Source organism: Heterodontus francisci, chromosome 35 (genome assembly GCF_036365525.1).
Source record: "Heterodontus francisci isolate sHetFra1 chromosome 35, sHetFra1.hap1, whole genome shotgun sequence".
Lineage (NCBI taxonomy): Eukaryota > Metazoa > Chordata > Chondrichthyes > Heterodontiformes > Heterodontidae > Heterodontus > Heterodontus francisci.
This window is the reverse complement of record NC_090405.1, coordinates 30,626,583-30,648,107: the sequence shown is the minus strand read 5'-3', so window position 1 is coordinate 30,648,107 and position 21,525 is coordinate 30,626,583.

Here is a 21,525-nt window from a genome sequence, read left to right as displayed (position 1 = left end):
AAGCCCATTAATCTTGTAGGGGTGCACAAGGTTAACAAAGGAATGGGTGTCCCAGAAGATCCAACTGTGGCCCTAGCCATGGGAAAAAATTCCACAAAGAATACTATTGTAGGTATGGGAGAAGTAAAGAAAATTCCTGAAGACTATCAGGATTTTGTTTTAAAAGCATCGGTGCCTCCATACCCCTCTAGTGAGCCAAGTAAACCCACTGTCCTGCTTCAAGATCCTGGGGCCATTCAATCCCTTATGCTGGGTAAAGGAATGACCTTCCCAGCAGACAGCTCACTAAAAGCGAAGGTTCTGGTAAAAGGATTTGAAGGAGGATACATGTCTGTACGCTTGTATCGGGTCCACTTGCAGTACAAACTGGTTTCGGGCTAGTTACTGTGGGAATTGTCCCTAATCTATCTGTGGCCAGCATAGACTTGCTACTTGGCAATGATTTGGCTGGACGTAAGGTGGTCACAGCCCCAATGATATTTGACCAGTCAAATGACGCCAAGTAGACATAGCAAATAGAGGAGGACGTCCCTGGAATCTTCCCTGCTTGTGCAGTAACAAGGGCCATAGCCAACAAGCTCCCCCAGAGGGAGCTGAAATAGAAAATCAGCCTGATGACTCAGAGGTCTGGCTGGCTGAAACATTTTTCCAGAGATTTCGGGAAAGTATACAACAACCCTCCATAATTGAAGCCCAAAAAGCAGACCCTGATTTAAAAACGATAGCACAGACAGTTTATTCTGAGGCAGATGCAGAGAAGCTGCCTGAGTATTACTATTTAAAAAATGACATTTTAATGAGGAAATGGAATCCCCTACAGTGACCCGCAGAGGAGGAGTGGACAGTAGTTCAGCAAATTGTGGTCCCCGCTAAATATCGCAGAGAAATTCTACGAATTGCCCATGAAATCCCTATGACTGGGTATATGGGTATCTGAAAGACCCAAGCCTGAATTAGCTGACACTTTTACTGGCCACAACTCCACAAGGATTTGGTCAAATTCTGCCAGATTATTGGGAAACCCCAACTAACCATTAAACCTGCACCACTGATCCCCATTCCTGCTTTCGAAGAACCTTTCAGTAGAGTTCTAATTGATTGTGTGGGACCCCTATCCGAAATCAACTCAGGTCATCAGTTATCATGGATATGGCCACCAAATTCCTAGAAGCCATACCTTGATGAAAATTACTATCAAAGCTGTAGTCAAGGGGCTAACCCAGTTATTTACCAGATATGGATAAGGGGAGAGAGATTCATGGATTCAGATACACAAATCCTTAAAAATGCGAGGACTCTAATAAAGCTATAAGTAAAAGCATCTAGGATCATCGGTTTTATAAATACATAAACATAAATACAAAAACAAATGTACAAACTTACAAATAATACCAAGCCTATATAAATCATGAGTTGGGCTGCAGTTGTGTCCATTTTTTGTTCTTAGGAATTATGTCAAGGCCATGGAGAGGGTTCAGAAGATTCCAGAAGGAGCACCTTTCCAAGACCTGGCACAGGCTCAATAGGTGGAGTGTCCTCACTTTGTGCTATAAAATTCTATGATACTATTAGTTTAGAGATAGGAAAAGGGAGAAACATAAATTAGAGAGAGAGGGTGAAAGGGAGAGAAGGATTGTGATCACCATTCTTGCCAATCTCATTTGATCTCCATCTCCCAAATTCAACTTTTTAATTTAAATGTTCTAGTCTCCCCAGGGATTGTTCTCCCAGTTCTGCTCCTCTTCTAAGCCTATGTGCCATCCGCTCAAGCGACAAATAACTAGGACTGTAGATGGGGTTTTAAACTAAAAAGTGGGGAGACAGTTCAGCTGAGAGGAAACTTATAGATCTAAAGAGAAATGTCTAGGCCACAGAGCAGTGAATCAATTCGGGTAAAGACAGGCAGAGTGTGACAAGAAGGAACAAAGAGTTTAAATGTAATAGTGGGCAGGATTTTCCCTGCAGGCTTCTGCACCCCGCCGTCAGGCTGGAATGTGGGTCAGGAGCCTGCACTTTGTGGGAAGCAGTCACTCATTGTGATTTTCCCCCGGATGGCCAATTAATGGCAGAGGTGAATTATAGGCCTTCCAGCTTGAAAAAAGCAGCAAGTTACAATGGAAAGTAAGTAAGGGAGACGGCACTTCAATATGGATGCTCCCTCTCCAACTTTTTTACAGTTGAAATTGAAAATGGCTTTTGCAACCAGGTCACCACTGTTGTGATGGGACTGTGAGGAGAGCCCCTTTACAGGGCGGTCTGCGGCTGCTACAGCATCCGGGCAGGCAAGGAGGGCTTATAGGCCTGCCTGGAACACTGGCTGTCTGGTCTGCCACCAGGAGGCCACCTCCAGGCAATTAAAATGGCCTCGCCATCTGCGGAGACCTGAAGGCGGAAAATATTCCAAGGTACTTGATTTTTCAAAAAGACAAACAAAATGGAAAAAGGGTGTAGGGGTCGTGATAGCCCTGATAATAAAAGGTGACAAAAGAAGAGTAGTGAGGAAGGATCTTGGCTCAGAAGAGCAGAAAGTAGAATCAGTATGGGTGGACATATGAAATAATTAGGGTCAGGAAACACTGGGGGCAGTAGTTTATAGACTCCCTAATAGTAGCTATACTGTTGGACAGAGCATTAATCAAAAAAATAAGAGGTGTTTGTAATAAAGGCAATGCAGTAATAGACTGAAATATAGATTGGACAAATCAAATTGGCAAAGGTAGTTTGGAGTATGAGTTTGTGGAATGCATTTAAGACAGTTTCTGAGAACAATACACCATGGAACCAACCAGGGAAGAGGCTATTTTAGACCTTGTCTTGTGTAATCAGACAGGGTTAATTAGTAACCTCATGGTAAGTGATCCTCTGGGGTGAAGTCACCATAATATGATAGAATTTCACATTGCGTTTGAGAGTGCCATACATAAGTCCGAAACTAGAGTATTAAACTTAAAATAAAGCCAATTACGTAGGTATAAGGGACAGGTTCACCAAGGTAGAGTGGGAAATTAGATTAAAAGGTATGACGGTAGATAAACAATGAAGAATATTTAAATAAATATTTCATAATTCTCAAATGATTTACATTCCATTGAGAAATAACTCCACGGGAAAGGTAATCCATCCATGGCTAATTAGAGAAGTTAAGGATAGTAGATTATTAGATTAAAAGAAAAGGCTTATAATATTGCCAAGAATAGTAAACCTGAGGATTGATAGAGTTTTAGATACCAGTAAAGGATGACCAAAAAATTGATAACGAGGGAGAAAATAGAACATGAGAGTAAACTAGCAAGAAATATAAAAACAGATTGTGAGAGCTTCTATAACTGTTTAAAAAGAGAGTTGCAAAAGTAAATATGTGGGCCCCTTAGAGGCTAAGACAGGAGAAATGATAATGGGGAATAAGAAAATAGATGTTCAAACAAATATTTTGTGTCTGCCTTCACAGTAGAAGACACAGAAACATACCAGAAATAGTGGGGAACCAAGGATCAAATGAGAATAAGGAACATAATTAATGATTATAGAGAAAAAGTACTGGAGAAATTAATAGGACTAAAAGCCAACAAATCCCTTGGATCTTACGGCCTACATTTTAAGGTAATTGGCAAAAGAAGCAATGGCGACATGAGGAAAATCTTTTTCACACGGTGAGTGTTCAGGATCTGGAATGCATTGACTGAGAGTGTGGTGGAAACAGATCCAATCGAGGCATTCAACAGGGAATTGGATTGTTATTTGAGAAGGAAGAATGTGCAGGGTTACGGGGAGAAGGAAGGGGAGGGGCGCTAGGTAAATTGCTTCCTCAGTGAGCCAGCACAGACAGAATGGGCTGAATGACCCTCCTTCTGTGCTGTGACAATTCTGTGATACATCTTAGGGTTATAAAACAGGTGGCTGCAGAGATAGTGGATGCACTGGCTGTGATCTTCCACTATTCCCTAGATTCTGAGAACGGTCCCAGTGGATTGGATGATAGCAAATATAACCTCGCTGTTCAAGGAGGGAGAGAGAAAACAGGGAACTACATGCCAGTTAGCCTGAGTTCAGTCATTGGGAAAATGCTGCAATCCATTATTAAGGTAGTGGTAACAGGGGCCATAGAAAATCATAATATGATTAGGCAGAATCACCCTGGCTTTATGAGAGGGAAACCAGGTTTGCAAATATATTAGAGTTTTTTGTAACTAGCATGGTAGATAAAGGAGAATCAGTAGATGTAGTATATATGGATTTTCAAAAGGGTGTAGAGAGGGCTTTAAACTAAATAGTGGAGGCGGGGGGGAGGGTTCAGGCGAGGGGAAATTTAGAAAGTTAACAAGAAAGGACAAGGCAATAATGCAGGGTAGCGATATGGGTAAACAGAGTGTGACAGGAAGGGACAGAGTGTAGAAACATAAGAGGGCACCAGAAAATAAGGTCAGAGTAAGGAAAAATAGCAAAAACAACAGAATTAAAGGCTATTTAGCTGAATGCACGCAGCATTCATAATAAGATGAATAAATTGATAGCACAAATAGAAATAAATGGGTATGATATGATAGTCATTACAGAGATCTGGTTGCAAGGTGACTAAGGCTGGGAACTAAATATTCAAAGGTATTTGGCATTTCAGAAGGATAGGAAGAAAGGAAAAGGAGGTGGGGTAGCTATTTTATGTTAATAAAATATGAGATCAGTACAGTAGCGAGAAATGATCTTGGCTCGAAAGATCAAGATGTAGAATTAGTTTTGGTGGAGATAAGAAATAGCAAAGGAAAGAAATCACTGGTGGGAGTATTTTATAGCCCTCCCCCCACCCCCCAATAGTAGCTACACTGTAGAACAGAATATAAATTAAGAAATAATGAGGGTTTGTAGGAAAGGTACTGCAATAATCGTGGGTGATTTTAATCTTCATATAGATTGGACTAATCAAATTGGCAAAGGTAGCCTGGAGGATGAATTCATAGAATGTATTAGGGACAGTTTCTTAGAACAATACATTCTGGAATCAACCAGGGAGCAGGCTATTTTAGACCTAGTAATGTGTAATGAGACAGGAGTAATGAATGACCTCACAGTAAAGAACCCTGTAGGCAATAGTGATCATAACATGATGGAATTTCACATTCAGTTTGAGGGTGAGAAGTCTGGGTCTGAAACTAGTGTCTTAAACTTAAATAAAGGCAATTAAAAGGGTATGAAGACAGAGTTGGCTAAAGTGGACTGGGAAAATAAGTTAAAAGGTAAGACAGTAGAGAAGCAGTGGCAGACATTTAAGATGATATTTCATAACTCTCAACAAAGATTTATTCCATTGAGCAAGAAAGATTAAACAAAAAGGATGCACCATCCGTGGCTAACTTAGCAAGTTAAGAATGCTTTCAAATTAAAAGAAATTATGAATGCTAGGCCAGAAGATTTGGAAAATCTTAGAAACTAGCAGAGGATGACTAAAAAATATAAAGAGGGAAAAATTAGAGTATGAGAGTACATGAGTAAGAAATATAAAAACAGACAGTAAAAGCTTCTACAAATATATAAAAAGGAAGAGTGTAGCTAAAGTAAGTGTTTGTCCCTTGGAGGATGAGACTGGGGAATTAAGGAAATAAGGAAATGGCAGAGACTTTGAACAAGTATTTTGTGTCTGTCTTTACAGTAGAAGATACAAAAAGTATCCCAAGTGTAGCAGAAAAGGTAAAAGGGAGGGAGGAACTTAAAACAATCACTATCACAAGCGAAAAAGTACTAGGAAAACTAATGGAACTAAAGGCTGACAAGTCCCATGGATTTGAATGCCTGCATCCTAGGGCCGTAAAAGAAGTGGCTGCAGAGATAGTGGATGCATTGGTTGTATTCTTCCAAAATTCCCTAGATTCTGAAAGGTCCCAGTGGATTGGAAAACTGAAAATGTAACACCTGTATTCAAGAAAGGGGGTTGTGGTGGGGCAGAAAGCTGGAAACTATAGGCCAGTTAGCCTAACATCTTTCATGCTAGAATCCATTATTAAGGAAGTAGTAGCAGGACATTTAGAAAATCATAATGCAATTAGGCACAGTCACCATGGTTTTATGAAAGGGAAATTGTGTTTGACAAATTTATTGGAATTCTTTAAAGATGTAACAAGTTGGATGGATAAAGGGGAACCAGTAGATATAGTGTTTTTGGATTTCCAAAAGGAATTTGATAAGGTGCCACATAAAAGGTTACTGCACAAGATAAGAGCTCATGGTATTGGGGGTAATATATTAGCATGGATAGAGGATTGGCTAACTAACAGGAAACAGAGAGTTGGGATAACTGGGGTATTTTCAGGTTGGCAAACTGTAACTAGTAGAGTGTCACAGGGATCAGTGCTGGGGCCTCAACTATTTACGATCTATATTCATGACTTGGATGAAGGGACAGATTGTATTGTAGACAAATTTGCGGACGATACAAAGATAGGTAGGAAAGCAAGTTGTGAGGAGGAAATGAAGTGTCTCCAAAGAGATATAGATAGGTTAAGTGAGTGGGCAAAAATTTGGCAGATGGAGTATAATGTGGGAAAATGTGAGGCGGACCACTTTGGTAGTAGAATAGAAAATCAATATATTATTTATTTGGAAACAGACTGCGGAATGCTGTACTACAAAGTGATTTGGGTGTCTTTGTACATGAATCACAAACAGTAAGCATGAAGGTACAGCAAGTAATTAGGAAGGCAAATGGAATGTTAGCATTTGTTGCAAGGGGGATGGAGTATGAAAGCAGGGAAGTCTTTCTACAACTGTACAGGGCATTGGTGAGAATGCACCTAGAGTACTGTGTACAGTTTTGGTCTCCTTACTCAAGGAGGGATATACTTGCATTGGAAGCAGTGCAGAGAAGGTTCATTAGGTTGATTCCTGGGATGAAGGGGTTGTCATATGAGGAAAGGATGAACAGTTTGGGCCTACACTCATTGGAGTGTAGAAGAATGAGAGGTGATCTCATTGAAACATATAAGATTCTGAGGGTGCTTGACAAGGTAGACACTGAGATGGTGTTTAGCCTCATGGGGGAATCTAGAAGTAGGGGCCACAGTTTCAAAATAAGGGGTCTCCCTTTTAAGATGAAGATGAGGAGGAATTTATTCTCTCAGAGGGTCATTAATCTTTGGAATTTTCTCTTCAAAAGAACAGTGGAATAGTGGTCATTGAATATATTGAAAGCTGAGTTCGACAGATTTTTGGAATCAAGGGTTGTGAGGAGACAGGCAGGAAAGTGGAGGTAAGATCACAATCAGATCAGCCATAATCTTATTGAATGGCAGAGCAGACTCGAGGGGCCGAACGGCCTACTTGCACTCCTATTTCTTATGTTCTTTAACTGGTTCAGCCTCAACTGGAGTATTGTGCCCATTTCTGGGCACCACACTTTAGGAAGCATGATGGTGTGGTAGAAGCGAGTTCTGGTTCATGGGGCATTGGCACCAGTACAGGGGAAAGTGGTGGCTGTACTATTGGGACAGTCTACACCTGAACCATGCTGGGGCTGGTATTCTAGCGAGCTGCAGCTAAGGAAGTAGAGAGGGTTTTAAAGTGAATAGTTGGGGCAAGGGATCAAATTTAGGAAGATATGGTAAATCAAGGAGTAGAGACAAGGCAAGAGAGAAAGGTATTAATATGGGAAATGATAAACAGACTGTGACAGGAAGGGACAGAGCATACAAATCTAAGAGTAAATCAAGAGATGTGCCTAGAGGTTGCAAAAATAATAAAAGGACAAAACTAAAGGTTCTGTATCTGAATTCATGTGGCATTCGAAACAAAACAGATGAACTGAGAGCACAAATAGAAATAAATAAGTAGGATCTGATAGCTATTAGAGAGACATGGCTGCAGGACGACATAGATTGGGACCTGAACATTGATGGGTACTTGGCACTTAGGAAGGACAGGAAGCTAGGAAAAGATGAAGGGGTAGCTCTGTTAATAAATGATGGTATTAGCGCAATAGAGAGGGATGACCTAAGTTCAGGAGACCAGGATGTAGAAGCAGTTAAGGTAGAGATGAGAAATCATGAAGGCAAGGAGTCACTTGCGGGAGTGGTGTACAGACCACCTGACATTAACCACACTGTAGGATGGGGTATAAAGGAAGAAATAATGGCAGCATGTCAGAAAGGTACAGCAATAATTATGGGGGATTTTAACCTACGTAGAGACTGGAAAAATCAGAGGGACAGAGGTAGCCGAGATGAGGACTGCATAGAATGTTTTTGGGATAATTTCTTGGAACAATACTTTCTAGAGCCAACCAGAGAGCAGGCAGTACTAGACCTGGTATTGTACAACGAGATAGGATTAATTAATGACCTCATAGTTAAGGCGCCCCTAGGTGGCAGCGATCATAATATGATTGAATTTTACATTCTGTTTGTGGGAGGGAAGAGTGTGTCCAAGACTAGTATTTTAAACTTAAATAAGGGCAATTATGAGGGCATGAAAACAAAGCTAGCTAAAGTGAACTGGCAAATCAGGTTTAAGGGATAGGTCTATAGAGATGCAGTGTCAGACAATTAGGGGGATATTTCAGAATATACAGAATAGATACATTTCAACGAGAAAGAAAAATTCCAAGTATGGAACCTGCCATCTGTGGTTAACTAAAACAGTTAAAGATAGTATCAAACTTAAAGAAAAAGCCTATGATTGCGCAAAGATGGGAGACAGGTCAGAAGATTGGGCAGAATATTAAAAAACAGCAAAGAATGACTAAAAGATTGTTAAGGAAGGTAAAATTAGAGTACGAGAGAAAGCTAGCTAGAAATATAAAGACAGTAAGAGTTTCTACAGATATTGTAAAAAGAGTTAACAAAGTGAGCATTGGTCCTATAGATAGTGAGTCTGGGAATTAATAATGGATAATAAGGAGATGGCAGATGAATTGAACAGATATTTTGCATCGGTCTTCACTACTGAGGATTCAAGTAACATCCCAGTATTAGATGTAAGTCAGAAATGAAAGGGAGGGAGGAACTCAAGAAAATTACAATCACCACGGAAGTGGTTTAGTTTTAGTTTTAGAGATACAGCACTGAAACAGGCCCTTCGGCCCACCGAGTCTGTGGTGGCCATCAACCACCCATTTATACTAATCCTACACTAATTCCATATTCCTACCAGATCCCCACCTGTCCCTATATTTCCCTACCACCTACCTGTACTAGGGGCAATTTATAATGGCCAATTTACCTATCAACCTGCAAATCTTTGGCATGTGGGAGGAAACCGCAGCACCCGGAGGAAACCCACGCAGACACAGGGAGAACTTGCAAACTCCACACAGGCAGTACCCAGAATTGAACCCGGGTTGCTGGAGCTGTGAGGCTGCGGTGCTAACCACTGCGCCACTGTGCCGCCCAAATTGTTGGAGTTGCAGGCTGACAAGTCCCTGAGTCCTGATGAAATTCATCCTAGGGTCTGAAAAGAAGTGGCTAGTGAGAGAGTTGATGCGTTACTTTTAATTTTCCAAAATTCTCTAGATTCGGGGAAGGTTCCGTTAGATTGGAAAATAGCTAATGTAACTCCTTTATTCAAAAAGGGAGGGAGACAGAAAGCAGGAAACTACAGGCCGGTTAGCTTAACATCTGTCTTAGGGAAAATGTTAGAAGCTATTATTAAAGATGTTATAGCAGGACATTTAGAAAAATTCAAGATAATCAGGCAAAGTCAACATGGTTTTGTGAAAGGGAAATCATGTGTAACCAATTTATTAGAGTTCTTTGAGGGAGTTACAGGTGCTGTGGATAAAGGCAAACCAGTGGATGTGTTGCACATGGATTTCCAGAAGACATTTGATAAGATGCCACATCAAAGGTTATTGCAGAAAAAAAAGCTCATGGTGTAGGGTGTAACATATTGTGTTACGACCAGGTGAGAAAGAGGTCTAGGGTTCCCTTTCTACCTTGACCTGGTCTTACAGGGTTTAATTTTAAACACACCGTATTTTTAGTTCCCCCTTGGTGAATCCTTGTTCACCGCTTTCCAATTTTAAGGCAAAGAAACCAGCAGAAACAGGCTTTCTTCAGTTTAAAGAAGAAAAGTGGAATTTCACTAAACTTAAACTTAAACTCTAATTCGGTTAATGGCTTATGGATACACGGCACGCCCACGCTCGCATGCATACACGATACACGCATGCAAATAGAGACAGAAAAGAGCAGAAGAAATAAAGTGGAAAAGTTTGAGGCAATATCAGAAGAGATTTTGTTACAGGTCTTCGAGCTCACTGTGGAGTCCTTGCTTGTAGGTAGATCTTGCTTTTCGTTGGGGCCCAGTACTCTTCTTAAACCTTGTTCACCGTAGGAGACTTTTCTCTCTTGGGGTTCATGTGTCTTCAATGAATTCAGAAGCTGGTGAGAAAGAGAAGGGAGCAGGAGGTCTTCTTCAGTCCAGGAGCATTCTGCTTTCTGCCAGTTCAAACACTGTCTCTCCAATTTAAAACTCTCAGTTCAAACTCTGCAACAGCCAGTTAGTCATGTGACTAACTGGTCTGACCACATTTGTTTGTGGATTGAATTGCAGCAGGGAACTCTTTTTCCACAAGCACTGTCTGTTAATATGCAAATGTTTCTTTCCAGCCAGGGGCCTGGCAGCCCCTTTGTACAGGCCTTCTCTTTGTCCCAGCAACAATTTGAAATATAATGTCCATGTGGCGCAATTAATGTGCCTCATCCTTGGCAGGTGGAGGCCTGCATGACAATTGGCATGGATAGAAGACTGGCTAGCACAGAAACAGAGAGTAGGCATAAATGGGTCATTTTCTGATTGGCAAGATGAAACGAGTGGTGTACCACAGGGATCTGTGCTGGGCCTCAACTTTTTACAATTTATATAAATGACTTAGATGAAGGGACTGAAGGTATGGTTGCTAAATTTGCTTGATGACAAAAGATAGGCAGGAAAGTAACTTGTGAAGAGGAATAAGGGGGCTACAAAGGAATATAGATAGGTGAAGTGAGTAGGCAAAGACCTGGCAAATGGAGTATAATGTAGGAAAGTGTGAAATTGTCCACTTTAACAGGAAGAATAAAAAAGAAGCATATTATCTAAATGGGTGAGAGATTGCAGAGCTCTGAGATGCAGAGGGATCTGCGTGTTCTAGTGCATGAATCGCAAACTGTTAGTATGCAGGTACGGCACGTAATTTGGAAAGCTAATAGGATGTTATTGTTTATTGCGAGGGGAATTGAATACAAAAGTAGGGAGGTTATGCTTCAGCTCTACGGCGCATTGGTGAGACCACATCTGGAGTACTGTGTACAGTGCCGGTCACCTTCTTTAAGGAAGCATGTAAATGCATTGAAGTCTGTACAGAGATGGTTTACTAGACTAATACCTGGAATGGGCGGGCTGTCTTACAAGGAAAGATTGGACAGGCTAGGCTTGTATCTGCTGGAACTTAGAAGAGTAAGAGGCGACTTGATTGAAACATATAAGATCCTGAGGGATCTTGACAGGGTGGATGTGGAAAGGATGTGGAAAGAATCTAGAACTAGGGGTCACTGTAAAAATAAAGGGTTGCCCATTTAAGACAGAGATGTGGCGAAATTGTTTCTCTCAGAGGGTCACGAGTCTTTGGAATTCTCTTCCTCAAAAGGCAGTGGGAGCAGAGTCTTTGAATATTTTTAAGGCAGAGGTGGATAGATTCTTGATAAGCAAGGGGGTGGAAGGTTATCGGGGGAAGGTGGAAATGTGGAGTAATCAGTACAGCCATGAACTTATTGAATGGTGGAGCAGGCTCGAAGGGCCGAGTGGCCTACTCCTGCTCCTAATTTGTATGTTCGTATGAAGGCTTTATAGAGGGTGCAGAAAAGATTTATAAATCTTGAGGGGCAAAATCATGAGGGGTCTAGACAGAGTGGATAAAGAGAAACTGTTCCCTTTGGCAGAGGGGTCGAGAACTAGAGGACACCGATTTAAGGTGATTAGCAAAATAACCAAAGGCGGCATGGAGAATTTTTTTACGCAGTGAGTCATTAGGATCTGGAATGCACTGCCTGAGAGTGTGGTGGAGGCAGGTTCAAGTGTAGCTTTAAAAAGGGAATTGGATAAGCACCTGAAGCTAAAACCTGAGCCGGGTTACGTGGAAAGGGCAGTGAAGTGGGACTAGTTGAATTGTTCTGGCAGAGAGCCGGGTGGATTCGACATGCTGAATGATCTCATTGTGTGTTGTAACCACTCGATGATTCTACCTAAGGTGCTAGATCCTCTTTGTGCACTGTCTCCAGGTTGGAGGGAACACACTTCTGCTGTTGACATCCTCAGTTACTTCTATCCACCCCTGCTTGGCTGGAGAGACTGAACTTTTCCTCCTGTCTTTGGGAGAGCTTTTTTTCCCAAAACGATACTTTATTTATAAAAATTTGCAAAAATACATGACAAGACAGTTCAAAACAGTTCAAATTTCACATTTTGGAAAGTACAATCGAGATCAGATTTCTTCGATTCAGAAATATGAGGTGCCTTACAACTTTTGCCATCCATTTTATATGCAATGTACATTGGCATTATATGGCAAAAAAATAATTTGGTGCATACAGCCCGAGGGGTTTCACACAAGTTCCAGGCCCTCAGTATACTATGGCGGGAGGACCTTACACAGTGGCCTTTCCCCATTGAGCCTTTGCGGAGGCTGCCCCAAGTTTTAGTGCGTCCCTCAGCACGTAGCCCCGGACCTTGAAATGTGCCAGTCTGCAACACTCAGTCATGGACAATTCTTTGCTCTGGAAGTCCAGCAGGTTTTGGGCAGACCAAAGTGCGTCCTTCACCTTTGGTGGTCTTCCAGCAACAGTTGATGTTTATCTCAGTGTGTATCCCTGGGAACAGCCCGTAGAGCACAGAGTCTTGTGTTACGGAGCTGCTTGGGATGAACCTCGACAAAAACCACTGCATCTTTTTCCACCTGCTTTGTAAAGGCACATTCCAGAAGGAGATGGGCAACGAACTCTTCCACATCATAGACACCTCAAGGGCAGTGTGCGGAGGCGGTGAGATTCCGGGTACGCAGGAAGGATCTGACAGGGAGGGCCCTTCTCACCACCAGCCAAGCTACATCTTGGTGCTTGTTTGAAAGTTCTGGTGATGAGGTGTTCTGCCAAATGACTTTGACAGTCTGCTCAGCGAACCATCTGACAGGATACACCATCTCTTTTTCCCATAGGGCCTTGAGGACATTCTGTGCAGACCACTACCTGATGGATTGGTGGTCAAAGATGTTTTTCTGCACAAACCTTTCCAGGAAGGATAGGTGCTATGCACAGTCCAACTGAATGGAGCATTCCATGGCAATGTGGCCAGACCCATCCTTCGCAACACGGGGGTCAGATAGAACCTCAGCACGTAGTGACACCTGGTGTTTGCGCACTGGGGTTCCACACACAGCTTGATGCAGCCACACACAAAGGTGGCCATCAGGATGAGGGAGACATTGGGTATGTTTTTCCCCCTTTATCTAGAGGTTTGAACATCGTATCGTTGCGGACACGGTCCATTTTCGATCTCCAGATAAAGCGGAAGATGGCTCAGGTGACCGCCATGGCACAGAAGTTGGGTATGGGCCAGACCTGCACCGCGTACAGTAACAACATAAGCACCTCGCACCTGATGACTAGGTTCTTGCCCGCAATGGAGAGAGAACGCTGCTCCCACATGCTCAGTTTATGTTTTACCATGGCTATGTGCTCCTTCTATGATTCCAGTTTTTGGCGCACCCACCGGCCCCTCCGAACCATATCCCCAACACCTTCAGGTAGTCTGACCTGACGGTGAAGGGAACAAAGGATTAGTCAGCCCAGTTCCCAAAGAATGTGGCCTTGTTCTTGCCGCGATTTACTTTGGCTCCCGAGGCCCATTCAAACTGGTCACAAATGCTCATCAGCCTGCAAACGGACAGCAGATCCGAGCAGAAGATGGCTACGTTGCCCACATACAGGGAGGCTTTGACCTGAGTGCCTCCACTGCCTGGGATTGTCACCTCTCTTATGCCTGCATTCTTCCTAATGGACTCAGCAAAAGGTTCAATACAGCAAACAAACAAGACGGGAGAGAGGACAGCGCTACCTGACTCCAGATTTGATTGGGAAACTTTCTGATTCTCAGCCATTGATTGAGCCAGTGCTACTGATGTTTGTGTAGAGCAGTTTGATCCAATTGCGGATCCCCTCCCCAAATCCCATTTTGGAGAGCATGTCCATCATGGTGTGTGATATCCTGTCAAAACCCTTCTCCTCTTCCAAGCTGATGAGGCAGGTGTCCACCCCTCTGTCCTGCACATAGGCGACTGTATCCCTCAGTAGCGCAAGGCTATCAGAGATCTTCCTGCCGGGTACAGTAAGGATCCGACCAGGGTGAATCACCAACTCCAGAGCAGACTTGACCCAACCGGCTATAACTTTGGACAGAATCTTGGAGTCTACATTAAGCAGTGAGATGGGCTGCCAATTTCTGATATCTGCCCTCTCCCCCTTCCGCTTGTAAATGAGGTTGATGATCCCTTTTCTCATAGATTCTGATATGCTGCCGGCCAGAAGCATACTCTTGTACACTTCCAACAGGGCTGGGCCGATCCAGTCCCACAGAGTCGAATACAACTCAACTGGTAAGCCGACACTTCCGAGAGTTTTACTCATCTCAAAGGACCTGACGGCCTTTGTCAGCTCGTCCAGAGTTAACCGTTTGTCCAGACTCTCCCACGTACTGTCATCTAAGACATGATAGATGACAGGAAGGACTGGAAGGCCATGCTGTCCGTGGCCTTCACGTCGTACAGCCCAGCATAAAAGGATTTGCTGATTCTTAGTATGTCAAACAGCGATGATGTTACCGAGTCGTCCTTTTCCTTTAGGCAGCAGATCACAAAGCTCTCTGTGTGTACCTTTTGGAAGAAGAAATGTGAGCACGTGTCATCCTGCTCAGTGGAGAGGACTCTGGACCGGAAGATGATCTTGGAGGCCTCCATGGCAAAGAGCTAGGCCTGCTGGCTCTTCACCTTTTGGAGATCCTCCTTTACTTCGACCCCCATCGACTGCTGCAGGAGCAGATTCTGCATTCCCTTCTGGATTCTGGACATTTTCCTCTGTCTTTCTCTCACCCTCTGAACACCTTTGAGGATAAAGAACCTCTTGGTGTTCGCCTTGATCACTTCCCACCAGTGCGCTGGAGACTCAAAGAGGAGTTTCACAGTTCTCCAACCTTTGTAATCCCTTTTGAGTTCCTCAATGTTCTCTGGGGTCAGCAGTTTTATGTTCAGCTTCCATGTCCCTTTGCCAACCTGCAGGTCGTCCTGTAAGTGACAGTTGGCCAGCAGGAGGCAGTGGTCAGAGAAGAACACCGGCTTGACATTGGTGGAGCTGACCCTGAAAGCATGGGACACAAACAGGAAGTCAATCCAGGAAAGGGCAGACCTGTCCGGTCTTGATCAGGTTATCTATGCTGCACTCCATCTACAGGGCTGCTGAAGACGTCGTGCAACTTGGCATCTTTTACTGTTTCCATTAGGAATCTGGATGTAACATCCAATTTGCTGTCTTCACTGCCAGATCGTCTGACTGCATCGATGATGCAGTTGAAATCACTGCCTAGAATAACCGGCCAGGACGTTGCCAGCAGCAGTGGGAGCTGCTGAAGGACGGTCCGCCATTCGTTGTATTGGACCAGGGCGTACACATTGATTAACCTGAGTGGAGCATTGTTGTACGTTACGTCTGCTATGCGGAGGAGACTGCCCACCAGCTCCTTGACTTTGGAGATTGTGAAGTCGTCTCCCTGTAGCAGAATACCCAGGCCAGAGGAATGGGAACCATTACTCTCTGACCAAATTGATGGCCCGTGAGACCACCATCACGACCATTGCCTGTAATTGCTGAGGTGTGGTATCGCACAGTCCTGCACAAATAGCAGGTCAGCTTTGACATTGGTTAGGTAACCTAAGGTCGAAACACACCGTGTAGCTTTACGCTATGCATGTTAATAGAGGCAAGTTTTAAACCCATTTTAAAGATTTTAGATTATACATCCAAAAGTATATGAAAGTTTCAGTGCCTGGGTGTGTTCCTGCATACCTATGGCATGTTTAAACTTGGCTGAGAAAAGAGCCCTGCTCTGCAACAGGAATGTTGTACCTTTTGGGTGATGACGGTGTGGTGGGGTGGCGGGGGGGCGGGGGTCGTGAACGATGCCATCACGTGCTGCAAAGAATGCCAAGACATAAGAAATGAAGTATTTCTCTTCAGATTTCAGGGAATCCCAGTGTTGGAGATCCTTTGAGAGGTCAACCTCTTCTGTGGTCCTGTGCTGAGGTGGAGTTTTAGGTTTTTTTTGCTTCTCTACTGCTGCTCCCAGTTTTCCAGAGCTGGGGTGGGGGGCGGGGGCTGATTGCACCACTGCTCTCAGATTCCCAGAGCAGGTGGGCGCTGGTTGTGTCGCTGTTCTCAGTTTCTCAGAGCTGGGGGCGCCGATGGTGTTGCTGCTCCTGCTTTCCTGGAGATGGGGTCGCTGGTTGCATCACTGGTCTCAGATTCCCTGAGCTGGTGGGCGCTGGTTGCATCACTGTTCTCAGTTTCCCAGAGCTGGGGGGCGCTGGTTGTGTTGCTGCTCCTGCTTTCCTGGAGCTGGGGTCGCTGGTTGCGTCACTGGTCTCAGATTCCCTGAGCTGGTGGGCGCTGGTTGCATCACTGTTCTCAGTTTCCCAGAGCTGGGGGGCGCTGGTTGTGTTGCTGCTCCTGCTTTCCTGGAGCTGAGGGTTGCTGGTTGCATCACTGCTCTCAGTTTCCCAGAGCTGGGGGGCGCTGGTTGTGTTGCTGCTCCTGCTTTCCTGGAGCTGAGGGTTGCTGGTTGCATTGCTGCTTCTGGCATCCCGAAGCAGGTGTTCCATGGGTCTTTCACTGCTTCCAGTTTTTCTCAGCTCAGGGCTATTTGTCTCCTCTACCTCCTTGGTGTTTTGACGCTTCTTTTGTTGATGGCGGCCCACCTGCCCTTCCTCATCAGAGGAGGAGCAACCACTGGTGTCTGTCGGGCATCAGCCTCTTCTTGCCACTACTTTGCAAGGTGGCTTTCCCTCTTTTCTGTCTTCTTCCTGTAACAATTTGCCACTCTCCTTCTTCTGGTGCTGCTTCTTCTTCCATTGAATCTGCTTTATCTGGAGGAGGTAGAGGGTTTGGACAATTTTTGAAGTGTCCTTCACACTTTGTTTTCATGCCATGCCCTCTTCCCCATTACCTCGTGCACCAGAGGTGGAGGGTGCGGGCGAATCTCCTTTGCAGCAGCCCTGGTTGTTGCTCCTGCTTTTATGGCCTGTGCATCGGTGGCAGAATGTTTTGGGCAGGCCTTGTAAGGATGGCTACCCTTCCCACACAGGTTTCAGCACTTGCTCTCTTTGCAGTCCTTTGTCAAATGTCCTTCCTACTTGCAGTTCCGGCAAAAGGTTGCACTGCAATCGACGGCCATGTGATCAGTTTTGCCGCAGATGGGACAGACTTTGGGCTGCCCGCATACACTAAGTAACCTCAACTTCCTCCAATAGCAAAACTGGAAGAAGGATGGAGGATGGCTCCATTGGCATACACCTTCAGGATTACCCTGACCAGCCTTTTACTTGTCCAGATGCCAAAAGTGTCCTTGACCTCCGTGCTGTTTCCAGCCACCTCAACGTATCTGCCGAGGAAGGTAAGCACATCCTACCACAGGGATATGGGGCTGTACATGTGAATGGTCACCACCCAGTTTCGTTGCGTTGGCAGAGTAAACAAAGGGTCCGCAGAGTGGATTGACAACGGCGCCTAGCTTCCTTTCTCCTTCAAGGTGTTCAGGAGTTTGACGCATCCCACGACATTTTTAAATGTGACGTCAAAAGTATCCAGCACTGGGGAAATCTTGCAGGCAGAAGATGTCCACAACTTCAAACCCACAGCACTCCAACAGGACCCACTTTACAAAGAAGGTGCGGTCCACAGGGGTTCCTTGGGCCGTGGTCGTCACTGTCACCCTGACGGTATTGGCCTGGAGCTCAGGTACTAGCAGCAGCCATAGCTCAAATGTTGTTGTTGTTGTTGTTGTTGTTGATGCCGCCGCCACCTTCGATCCGTCGAAAATCTTCAACACGAAGTACTTACCATCGGCCCTGGGAGTGTATCAAAACTTCTCCCCTACCAGGAGAGCTCAGGTCACTGCAGTCCCTCAGATCCTACAGCAGGCCCTCCAGGTAAGAAAGGGAGACTTGGGGTGTAGCCTTCCTATGTCTCCTCTCCATTCCTGTGGTTGCCGCAGCCTCAAAAAATCCAAGTGCTTGTGAGCCTTTGTGACTCATGCTGAGGTCCCTTTAATTAGAAATTCTTCCTTTGACAGAATGGATGTGTCATCCTGCCCACCCTCCCTAAATGGTCAGGGAACTCAGAGGCGGGATGATAATGCCAAAGATCTGGGAAAGAGAATTGACAAACTCCATCCGCTAGGGAATCGCATTCCCAACCCACAAATGGTCCTGCCGTTCCGGTAGGGACTAAGTTGATAAAATTCTGGCAAAAGAGTCGGTAAAGGGATATAGATAGGTAAGTGAGTGGGCAAGAAAATGAAAGATGGAGTATAATGTGGAGAAATATGATGTCATTCATTTTGGTGGGAAGAGAGAACAGAAAAACTGAAAATTATTCTTAATGTTGAGAAACTATTAAATGTTGGTGTTCAGAGGGATTTGGGTATCCTTGAACAAGAAACATAGAAAGTTAACATGCAGCAAGCAATTAGGAAGCCAAATGGTATGTTGGTCTTTATTGCAAGGGGGCTGGAGTACCAGAGTAAGGAACTTTTGCTGCAATTGTAAGGGGCTTTGGTGAGACCACACCGAGAGTATTGTATATTGTTTTGGTCTCCTTAGCTAAGGAAGGAAATATTTGTCTTCGAAGGGGTGCAATGAGGTTCTCTAGATTGATTCCTGAGATGAGGGTGTTGTTCTATGAGGAGAGATTGAGCAAAATGGGCCTATACTCTACGGAGTTTAGAAGAATAAGAGGTGATCTCATTGATGATTGTATGATTCTGAGAGGGCTTGAAGGGGTAGATGCTGAGAGGCTGTTTCCCTCGCATAGAGATTCTGGAGCTAGGGAACATTGTCGCAGGATAAGCGGTCAGTCATTTAGGACTGAGATGAGGAGAAATTTCTTCACTCAGAGGGTTGTGAATCTTTGGAATTCTATATCCTAGAGGCCTGTTGTTGAGTATATTCAATTCTGAGATAGATATTTGGACTCTAAGGGAATCAAGAGATATGGACATCAGACAGGAAAGTGGAGTTGGTCTTATTGAATGGCGAAGCAGGCTCGAAGGGCTGTATGGTCTACTCCTGGCTCCCATTTCTTATGTTCTTATGACTCTGGCCTCCTTTGCACCTCACACCTCATTCTTTCTTCAGTTGCACAGCCTTTAGCGTCTTGTCCGCATTCTGGAACATTTTCCCTCAGCCTTTTCTCCTTTAAAAGCCTCCTTGACATTTACCTCTTGGATGATTTCTTTTGTTATCTCTCCTTCCTCTTCCATTACTGGTTTAGCTTTTCTGAAGCACACTGGGTCATTTCATTATGTTAAAGTCATTCTTTACAAAAGCAGGCTGTTGTTGCCTGGAGACTTACTTTCAGGGAGCAGGGAGGTGCCGGACCTGCGTGGGAGCGCCGAACATTGAGGGAAGATAAATACAGAGCGAGGCTCCGGACCTTCATTTCACTTACCTTCAGGGAGCAGCTAACAGTGGGAGCAGATAAATACAGTGTGAGACTCGGGGCCTACACTTATCTTCAGCGAGCAGAGAGGAACCGGACCTGCGTGAGATTAGCTAATAGCTTCAGGAGTCGGAGCACGCTGACTGTTTGAAAAAAAAAACAAACAGTGACATCACAGGAAAGCTGTAAGGTGATTGGTTGGTGAGTAACTGCTGGTAGAGAGTATCTGTAAATAGCTAGGTTAGTACACTGCTATTATGGTGCATGTGTAAATAGCTGGAAATTAGAAAATGCTAAATTAAAATTATAATTTAAGTAGCTACCTTATAATTAATTAAGACACACAAGCAGAAAGGAAGTAAGAAGCTGGTGAGTCGACTGTTTTGTTTTAGTTTTAAGCGGTAAGGTTTACTGTATTACCAAGGTTTAAATTACTACAGTAAGAGCTGGTGAGCAGAGGCTTTAATTAAAAAATTAATTAGGAAAATAATTAATTACTTATTTAAAACACAATCAGGTTGACCAGATAGGTGATTGTTGCAGCTGCAGTATCTGGAAGCTCGTGGACACCAATGTGATGAGCTGGAGGCCGAGCTACAGACGCTGCGATGCATCAGGGAAGGGGAAAGTTACCTGGACACTTTGTTCCAGAAGGCAACCACCACCCCCCCCCCCCCCCCCCCCCACTCCCCCAGGATAAGGTCTTCTGATTTGGTCAGTGGTCAATGACAGGAAGATGTGACCGCACATATGGTAGGTAAGGACATCGAGAAGGCAGAAGTGGAGAGCCTCAACCCTTGCAATGTCCAACAGGTTAGAGGTTCTTTCAGCTTTTATGGATGCGAGTGAGGCTGCAGGGTGGATGAGCAAACTGACCATGGCACTCTGGTACAGGAAGCCATTCAAGTGGGGGGAGTTAATAGGAATGTAGTGGTAGTATGGGACAGTATAGGCAGGGGGATAGACACAGTTCTCTGCAACTGACAGCGAGAGTCCAGAAGACTGTATTGCCTGCCTGGTGCCAGGGTTTGGGACATTTGCTTAGGGCTGGAGAGGAACGTGCAGTGGGATAGGGCGGATCCAGTTGTCGTGGTCCACATGGGTACTGACGGCTAAATTAAAAAGAACTTCAAAGGTAATAATCTCTGGATTATTAGCTGAGCAGCAAGCAAACTGGAGTAGGGTAAATAAGATTGCGTGGCTCAAAGATTGGTGTAGGAGAAATGGGTTTTGTTTCATGGGGCACTGGCACCAATACAGGGCAAAGTGGGAGCTGTACCATTGGGATGGTCTTCACCTGAACCGTGCTGGGACCAGTATATAACTGGGATAGTAGGGAGGGCTTTAAACTAAATAGTGAGGGTAAGGGATCAAGTGAGGGAAGATGTGATCATTTAAAGAGAGAGGAGAAGGCAAGAGAGCTCCTAACCCTTGCATATTTACGATATATAGATGATACATCTTCTATATTTGAATCTGCAGCTGCATGTAATATTTTCCTTACACATCTTAATGAGCTCCATCCTGTGCTCAAATTCACCTTTGAAATGAAGCCGTCAAATGAGCTCCCTTTCCTTGATGTACAAGTTGAGAAATCTGCTAAGGGGTTCTCTACCACGGTCTACTACAAGCCTACCTTCACTGGTCAATACATGCATTGGGATTCTTACAATTCCACATGCTGTAAGATTAGCCTTATCAGCAACCTTGTAAATAGGGCCAAAGCCATTTGCTCACCAGGCAAGCTTGATGCTGAAATAGGGTGAATCAAAGGCATCCTGCATGACAATGGCTACCCTGATCAGAT